The sequence below is a fragment of the Alosa alosa genome, chromosome 13 (assembly GCF_017589495.1).
Source record: "Alosa alosa isolate M-15738 ecotype Scorff River chromosome 13, AALO_Geno_1.1, whole genome shotgun sequence".
Lineage (NCBI taxonomy): Eukaryota > Metazoa > Chordata > Actinopteri > Clupeiformes > Clupeidae > Alosa > Alosa alosa.
In genome coordinates this window covers 1,157,114-1,166,241 of record NC_063201.1, presented here as the reverse complement: position 1 = coordinate 1,166,241, position 9,128 = coordinate 1,157,114, and positions in this window count along the sequence as shown.

Below are 9,128 nucleotides of genomic sequence, written 5' to 3'. Positions count from 1 at the left end.
AAGAAAGTCAAATAGCCCAGATGCAAGGCTAGCCTAGATTAAGGCTACTTTCACGAATTCTTAGTCAGCTGTCCTCTGATTTACCGATATCTAGGCGACATTTGTAATATTTATTTTGTATTTGGCCCGTTATGAAATAATGTGGAACAATTTAAACACAGTGTAAAACTTAAAGGCCAAATTTGGAGACATCCATGTATGTTGAAATTTACTGCAAATTCACCTTTGTGTTCAGTAAGGTTTGCTGTTTATTCTGATATATGGTTTGTCATGTGTTAAACGAAGGGTTCGTGAAGTATTCCGCCGAGATGAATGGGTAGGGAGATGGACGCAAAACCTTCAGTAGAATTTATGATTAAATTGAATGATATTATTTACTTTTCTCACGAACCGTTCATTACAGCAATTAGCGGCTGACATCTCTTAAAAGCTGAGAAAAAAGCTCTTTCGTGTGATACTTGTGATGTCTGTGTGATGAGTAGGCTACTTCTCAAGTAGTTCAACTGAGAAGAATGGGTGAATTTGGGCGACTTTCTTTGCGCTTAACTTTCTCCACTCGTAATTTAGCTGTGAATGCTAAGATTGTTTTGACAGGCCATAGGCTAAATATATATCGCTATTAGTAGGACGCAAAGCAGAATATTGAAAGAAGGGGGCACCAAGGCTACCGTGGCCTGTAAACCTCTGATTTTCAAAGGGGCGTCACGGCAAACGCAAGGGGCTACGACGGCCATGGCTGTCGTGGCCGCCGTGAAATTCCTACCCTGCATGACACTGTCATGAATGTGTCATAAACAAGTCATAAACGTTTATGACATAACGCTTCTGTCATTAAGTGTCATTCGGTTTTTGTCATAACAAGTTAGGGTTAGGGTTAGAGGTTAGGGTTCATTTGTCATGACAGTGTCATGTGTTCATGACAATGTCACAGTGTCATGTCACTCTTATGTCGATACTGTCAAGTAAAGTGTAACCAAAATATCCCACCACCTTGACGCCATCAGTAATATTGAATACTGTGTGATCATTCAGATCAGTCATGATTCTAGATTTTGATTGACCCTCCACACACACACACACACACACATAGAAAGTGATGTCTTATGTCAGGCTTCTATTTCATATTTTGGAATTCATATAAACTTTATGCATTTATTTTAATAATGTATAGTATTTAATGATCTGCATAAATACTAATGGCTAAACATTTTTACAGTTTTTCTCGATCGTTTTGATACCTGTGTCAACTCTGACATCACGTTCTCAAAACAGTTAACACCCGTGTCTGAACAAAAGCACTCTGGACAAAATGACACATTTTGCTTGCAAAAGGCTGCTACTCTCTCAAAACACTTAAAACATGCAGCAAAAGCAAATCTTGCCTTCAAACACTACAACTTGTTGCCAATTCAAAAACACTCTTTAATCAATCATTACACACCGGACAACAAAATGCAAAATCTAGTTCTCAAAATGAGCATTTTTGCTCTGTCTGTTCTTTCTCATTGTTCTGGTATCAGAAAAAAACTGTGAAAAGACAAAATGTGCTGAATAAAAAAAATATTTATTCATTCCTCCCAAGATGTAACTGTCATTGTAAGACATACAGCAAACACCTAGTAAGATACTGTAAATTTCATTGAACTACAACTTTCATCGAAATAGACACCTTACCTACAGTAAACACCTTTTGTACTGTTTTCTCCACCAAATAGGCAATACAGTACTTTGTCTAAATGGGCATTGGATCCATACTTGCAAATAGCAACACAGAACAGACATCTCTTATGTATAATGAATGATTGCTGATTGAAGAATTATGCAAAGGAGTTTCACACAGGTGTATCAGAGATTCAGACTTATGCAAGGAATCTATACCACCTGTGATGTTTTCCTTTTGTTTAGCATGGGAAAACCAATAGAGTTTGGGGCTTTTGAATGACACCTGTGTTAACTGTTTTGCAAAAGGGTGTGAGAAATGTGTGAACCCAATGAAAATGTGTAAACATATTCGCAAGAGATTACTTCTGCTGTGCAAAGAAAGTAGTCATGAAGACCAAGTGGGTTCTAGTTTACCTAAGCAGGTAAAAGCAATCGAGAAAAACTGTAATTATTTGAATACATCATATTGATATTGAAATAGTTAGACTACATTTGTCTTCATTGTCATCACATTTGTGGTGTATGTCTAATTGAGTGCCTGTCACTAGAAAGAATGTGACCGTAATTAGCTTTCAGTCTCATATTACAGTTTTTCTCAATCGTTTTGATGCTTGTGTCCACTCTGACATCACATTCTCAAAACAGTTAACACCCGTGTCTGAACAAAAGCAATCATTACACACTGGACAACAAAATTCTAGTTCTCAAAATGAGCATTTTTGTTATGTCTGTTCCATTTCTTTCTCAAATTTCTGGTATCAGAAAAAACTGTGAAAAGACTAAATGTAGGCTACTGAATAAAAAATAATTGTATTCCTTCCTCCCAAGATGTAACTGTCATTGACATGTAAGACCTATAGTAAGCACCTAGACCAGACAAATTTCATTGAACTACAGACCTACAGTAAACACCTTTTGTACTGTTTTTCCACCAAATAGGCAATACAGTACTTATTTTGTCTACAGTAAATGCGCATTAGATCCATACTTGCAAATAGCAACACAGAACAGACATGGCATCACTTTTAGATAATGAATGATTGCTGATTGACGAATTGTGCAAAGGAGTTTCAAACAGGGGGATCAGAGATTCAGACTTATGCAAGGAATCTATACCAAATGAAAAGATGTTTTCCTTTTGTTTAGCACTCTTTGTTTAGAGATGACTTCTGCTGTGCAAAGAAAGTGTTTATGAAGACCAAGTGGATCCCAGTTTCCTTAAGCAGGTCAAAGCAATCGAGAAAAACTGTACATTAGTAGGCCTAGTTGCGCATAGTGCAAGAATATGTGGATTCAATTACGTAATCGTGTTTCTATGTCATTAGATAAAATAAATGTTCAAAAAACTAACAAAGTTAGTTTTTATACCTCTTCTACAGTTCCAAACAACATTACACTTACGTGGTAGTGAGTAGAGGGTCCCTAAAGCCAAACCGAAGTATCCCGAGGTCTTTATGTGGTCGGATAGAGAGTCCAGAATGAATTTCATCAAGCCAGTACCTTTCCGGAAATGTTGCCATCTTTGCTGCCATCTTCAGGGGAAAGTCCGTAGGAGTCGATTGCTGAGTGTGGAGTAACACGCTCTGGAAATTCACAATTTCGTCGCCGTTTTTAAAAAAAACAAAAAAAAAACATAGTCCAGACAATACAACTTCAATTTCGAAAGAAATACTGGACTATGTTTTAAAAAAAAAAAAAAAACCGCGACATTACATATATTTTGCAATATATTTACCTAATATGAGTGCAAATATATGTCCATAGACATATATTTGCAATATATTGGTATCCCTAGTATGCATACAAATACATAACTTATCATAAATTAACATATATGCAACTGACATATATTTGTAATATATTTGTATATCTGGGAAAATTTTGCTATATGTTGAAATATATGTGACATGTATGTGTATATATGTGTGCATAATGTAATTCAGTGAGACAATTAGAATCGGCTTTCACCTTTTGTTTTTAGCCAGCAGCCAGACCAGCAGATACACTGACTTTGCTGAATTACTGAAGCTAAGCAGGCATAGTTAGTACTTGGATAAGAAACCTCCTTGGAAGAGTAGGTTCCTGCTGGAAGTGGTGTTGGTGGCTGGCCAGTAGGTGACACACTTCCCTGTGGCCAAAAGCCACCAAACAAATATCAATCCCAATGTCCTATTGCAGTGGCAGGGACATTCAAAACATACAAACACACTTACATACACAAACACACACACACACACACACACAAAACACACACAAAGCACATATACACAAAAACAACCACACACTCAATTACAAATACACAAAAAAGGAACAAAGTAGGAAATGAATACAATTTGACAAGCGTGGCTTATTTTTGTGGAAAAAATGTGCTGGACTGGGCGGCAGTTATATTTTGTACCGCTCTGCGGTACATCTAGTTTATTTGCATTGTGTAACGTCCGGGAGGAGCAGGATATAGAAACAAGTAGCTGCTTAGTTTATGATGGTTGTTAAATTTAGTTTATGATGGTTGTTAAGTTAACAACCATCATAAACTAAGCGGATACTAGCTTCTATCCTGCTCCTCCCGACGTTAACTATGTTATTTGTTTACAGTTGGTTTTCATGAACGCTTTCTTTGCACAGTAGAAGTCATCTCTTTCGAATGTGTTCACACATTTTCATTGGGTTCACACATTTTTCACACCCTTTTGCAAACCAGTTACAGTAATACAGATGTCATTGGTTTTCCCGTGCTAAACAAAAGGAAAACATCTTTTTATAGGTGGTAGAGATTCCTTGCACAAGTCTGAATCTCTGATACATCTTTGTGAAACTCCTTAGCACAATTCTTCAATCAGCAATCATTATTCATAAGAGATGCCATGTTCTGTGTTGCTATTTGCAAGTAGGATATGGATCTAAGGCACATTTAGAGAACTTATTGTATAGCCTATTTGGTGGAAAAAAACAGTACAAAAGGTGTAGTTCAATGAAATGTGTCTGGTCTAGGTGCTTACTGTAGGTCTTACATGTCAATGACAGTTACATCTTGGGAGGAATAAATACAATTATTTTTTATTCAGTACATTTTGATACCAGAAAAATGAGAAATAAATGGAACAAACAAATAGTCTGGTCAGTTTGGGGCAAAAATGGGGTTGCAAATCATGATTAACTCAGTTCTTTAAGTGTTTCTTGGTTTGTAAAATATTGTTTTATTTCCTTTAGGCTGTTGATTAATTTGACATTATTGTTTACTATTTATATTCTCCTTAATGTAGTCTTACCATGTCATTGTTTTTTTTAATATTATTGATTGAATGGACATTATTGTTTATTATTACAGTGCATGAAAATGCACTGTACTGTTCTTCCTAGGCAACTTCTTCTTATTATTATTATTCCGCTTACCACTTTTTCCGTACGCTATTTCTCTTGAACAGTTTAACTTAGAAACTTCATTCAAACTTTGTTACTTAGGTCTTCAAACAGATCGGGTTGGAATGACTTTTCAACTTTGAAACTTTTATACTTTTTTAAAAACTTTTTAAAAATCCCCATAGACTTAACATTGCCGATTGTGACATCATAATACGGCCGTTAAGCAATTAGAATCCTATGGTGTTCAGGCCACCTGCAGCCTCAGGCTTTAAGCATACAATCTGGGTCAATTAAGACTACACATTCTATTCAACTGTTTCCTCTGCCCAAAACTGTTTCAAAATAAAAGTCCTCACTACAATAATCCACTGTTAAACAATGTAACCCATTAAACTACTGAACTTTTTACATTCAACTTTTAAACGGTCTACTTTTAAACTATCATTAAACTATCTATCTATTAAACTAGCTGTCTATCAACAACTTTTAAACTATCTACATTCAACTTATAAACTTTTAAACTTTATACATTCACTAGCTGTCTATCAACAACTTTTAACTTGTCATCAACTATGTCAACACTTTTCATCAACTATGACTCCTACCTACTGTAGCTAGTTAGCATGGTTAGCAAAGTTAGCATGTTAGCATTGCTAACATTGTTAACATTTTTAACAAAACTGCTAAAAATGATTAGCTAGGTTAGCTAAGTCACATGGTTAGCATAGTTAGCATGCTAGCATGTTAGCATGCTAGTTAGCATTTTTAGCAAAACTGCTAAAAATGATTAGCTAGGTTAGCTAAAGTAACATGGTTAGCATAGTTAGCATGCTAGCATGTTAACATGCTAGTTAGCATAGTTAGCATAACTGCTAAAAATGATTAGCTAAGTTAGCTAAGTAACATGGTTAGCATAGTTAGCATGCTAGCATGTTAGCATGCTAGTTAGCATTTTTAGCAAAACTGCTAAAAAGGATTAGCTAAGTTAGCTAAGTAACATGGTTAGCATAGTTACCACTGGGTATGTTAGACGAGGTCGTAGTGCTCATAGGACAGTTAGGGTGGAACGTAGTGGCAGTGTGGGGAGTCGCAATGAGAATGACAGTAGGCCTAGTCCAAGCTGCGCAAATTCTCTCCACTCGGCGCGCGCGAGGCAGATCTGGCCATGCTGCTCGCATGGTGGAGGTGGTGACACGCTCTCTCCCTCTCCCACACACACACACACACACACACATTAGGTCATGCATAGTCTATCACAAGATGATGGGAATGCCGGCCCTGTATGGATAGGGATAGGGAGTCATTATCTCTACAGCAAAAGGCCTGCTACATAAAAAAAAAGTCAGCCATTTATTAGTAATGATTTACACACTCTAAAAAACATTGGGTTAAAAACAACCCAATTTCAACCCATCCACTGGGTAAATAGTGGTCGAGCCCAGCACTGAGTTATATTAGCCCCGAAAATTGGGTTGTTCGGTCAACCCAATGAGTTGGGTTGATAGTCTAACCCAAACATTGGGTTATCGTAACAAAACTGTTAGGTTAAACCTACATAATTGTTGGGTAGGCTCTCTTATACAACCCAGGATTTATATTATTTTCACTGTCATTTCTGGGTTATGCTGACCTAATTTATGGGTTATTCTAAATATCTTATTTTTCTCCTTAATCCAATCACTATTAATTGATATTAATTCAAATAAATGTTTGCAAATCATTAATGTTACAATATAATGTTTTATAATCCATCCAATGGGCAACAATAGCCATGCAATGAAATAAAACAGTTCGACATTTATTTATTTGGCAGTTTATTTTTTGAACAGATAGCTAGAAAAAGCTTGTGATACTTCCATGAAGGCAGGCAGATTCCACCGTCCGTTTTGGGGATCACCCCTGTGAATCAAAGAGGGAAAAAAGAGTGCATTAATCACTGTTATTTACAGAACTTTATATCAAGATTTTCATGAACCATTATCATTGAATGATGTTGACAAACATTAAAAATCCACCAGGAGACAAAATATTAGCGCAACACACTCGGAAACCATGACCACCTAGAATATGGAGTTATAATAACTTGTAGCTTCTAGTTCTAGATGCTAACATTACCGGGTAACGTTATCTAAATGACTCTGATACTTCAACCAGAGCCCGTCTTCTCTGCTACAACCAAAAACACCCAGTAACGTTAAGTTACATGGCTATAATATGAAGCTACCCTGAATGAATTAATAAGATGTTGTTTGCCATTATTATTACCGTACGTGTGGCTTGTGAAGAGACTAACATTACTTCAACTGTGTTGGCTAATATTAGCTGACAAACGTTAGCTGCAACCATAGTCTAGCACTTAGCTTCTAGGCTACAACCACCACGAAGCATATTTAATTAGCATTGATGCTAGCTATATGGTCTGCTAATGTTAACCAGCTTGGTATGCTCATTTTAGTTAGTTGTAAAAGTTTGTTTTGTTTCTGTCAGCAGTTCATACCCAGTGAACAAAGAACTGTGTTTTTATGAGTCTGTCTTTGTGTATATTTAACATGAACAGTAATTGTAAGTTAATGTTAGCTAACGTTAGTTAGCATGAATGACACAATTGTTAACCTGAGGCTGAATGAAATTGGCAGGCAGAATATCTATTCATATCATGAAGGGTAGCTTCTACATCTCTGGGTGGACTTTTAAAATCCGTCTGGATAAAACATTTTTTTTAAAAAGTTAAAGATACATACCTTACGAAATCGCCTGATTTCCATTGCATGCTGACTGGACGGTTGGAAGAATAACAATGTTTTTTTAAACTCTCAAATAACTACGCAGCTGTGTTAAAGTCACCCAGGTGCTGGGTAGTGTACTCCACGTCAGGTGGGAGAGAGGAGGGGCGCTGTCCTAAACAATCGACCCAACAAGCTGGGTTACAGAAAATAACCCAACATGAGTAAAAACAACCCCACAAAATGCCCTGACAGCCTCAACCCAGCGTTTGGGTTGAGAAAATAACCCAGTATTTTTTGGAGTGCACTGTTGATTTGCTATTTCCCTGATCATTTAGGACATACACTATGTGTTCCTTTTTGTGTGTTCATGTCCTTGTGATGTGTGTGTCTTTGTCAGCTAAGAAAAAAAACAAAAAAACATCAACAAAAACAACAAAAAGAAAAAAAATACTAACATTGTCTCTCACTTCTCACTCCTGATCTGTGCCTTGCCGTGGCAAATGAGCTTTTGAACTAAACAGGTCTTGTCTACTTGTGTTTGTGTGTCATCTGAATAATATATATGTGCCCCATACATGGAATAATATATATGTACCCCATACATGGAGTGCCTACTGTATGTAGTAAATGGAAAATCTCCACAGCAAAAGGCCAGTCTACCGCTACATGCATTTGGTTTGTTTCTGCCATTTATTAGTAATGATTTACACAGTTTGTTCACTACTTACTATTTACCTGAGCATTCAGTATTGTGCAATATAGCATACAGAAGGTGAGGGACATTTTGGGGGGAAAGAAGTGGTGCATTTTATCATTCAAACATGCGACTTTTCATGAAAATTCTATAATCCAAGATGGCCGCCACCATATGACGTCATAATATGCAAATTAGATATAAACATTTAATCCCTACATAAACTTTGGGTCATCCTTAATATTTCTCTAATTTACAGAAAGTCTGTATCTCTTATCACTTTTAAGATATAGCCTTTTGAAATGAATGAATTGAATGAATGAAATGAATTTTCGAAACATTCGTCAAAATCGAATGTTTCGAAAAAAAAAACCTCTGGCGCCTAAAGGGTTAAACTATCATTAAACTATCTATCTCTTCAACTAGCTGTCTATCAACAACTTTTGAACTATCTACATTCAACTTTTAAACAGTCTTCTTTTAAACTATCAACTTTTATTAAGCTATGCAACCACCATGTCTGTTCTAGCATCACCGCAGTAACCAGCTCTTTATTACAGTGCATGAAAATGCACTGTTCTGTTATCCGAAGTCTTCTTCTTCTTCTTCTTCTTCTTCCCACCAAATTTCTGCATCTAATTCAGCTTTAACTGTTTAACGTAGAAACTTGGTTCAAACGTTGT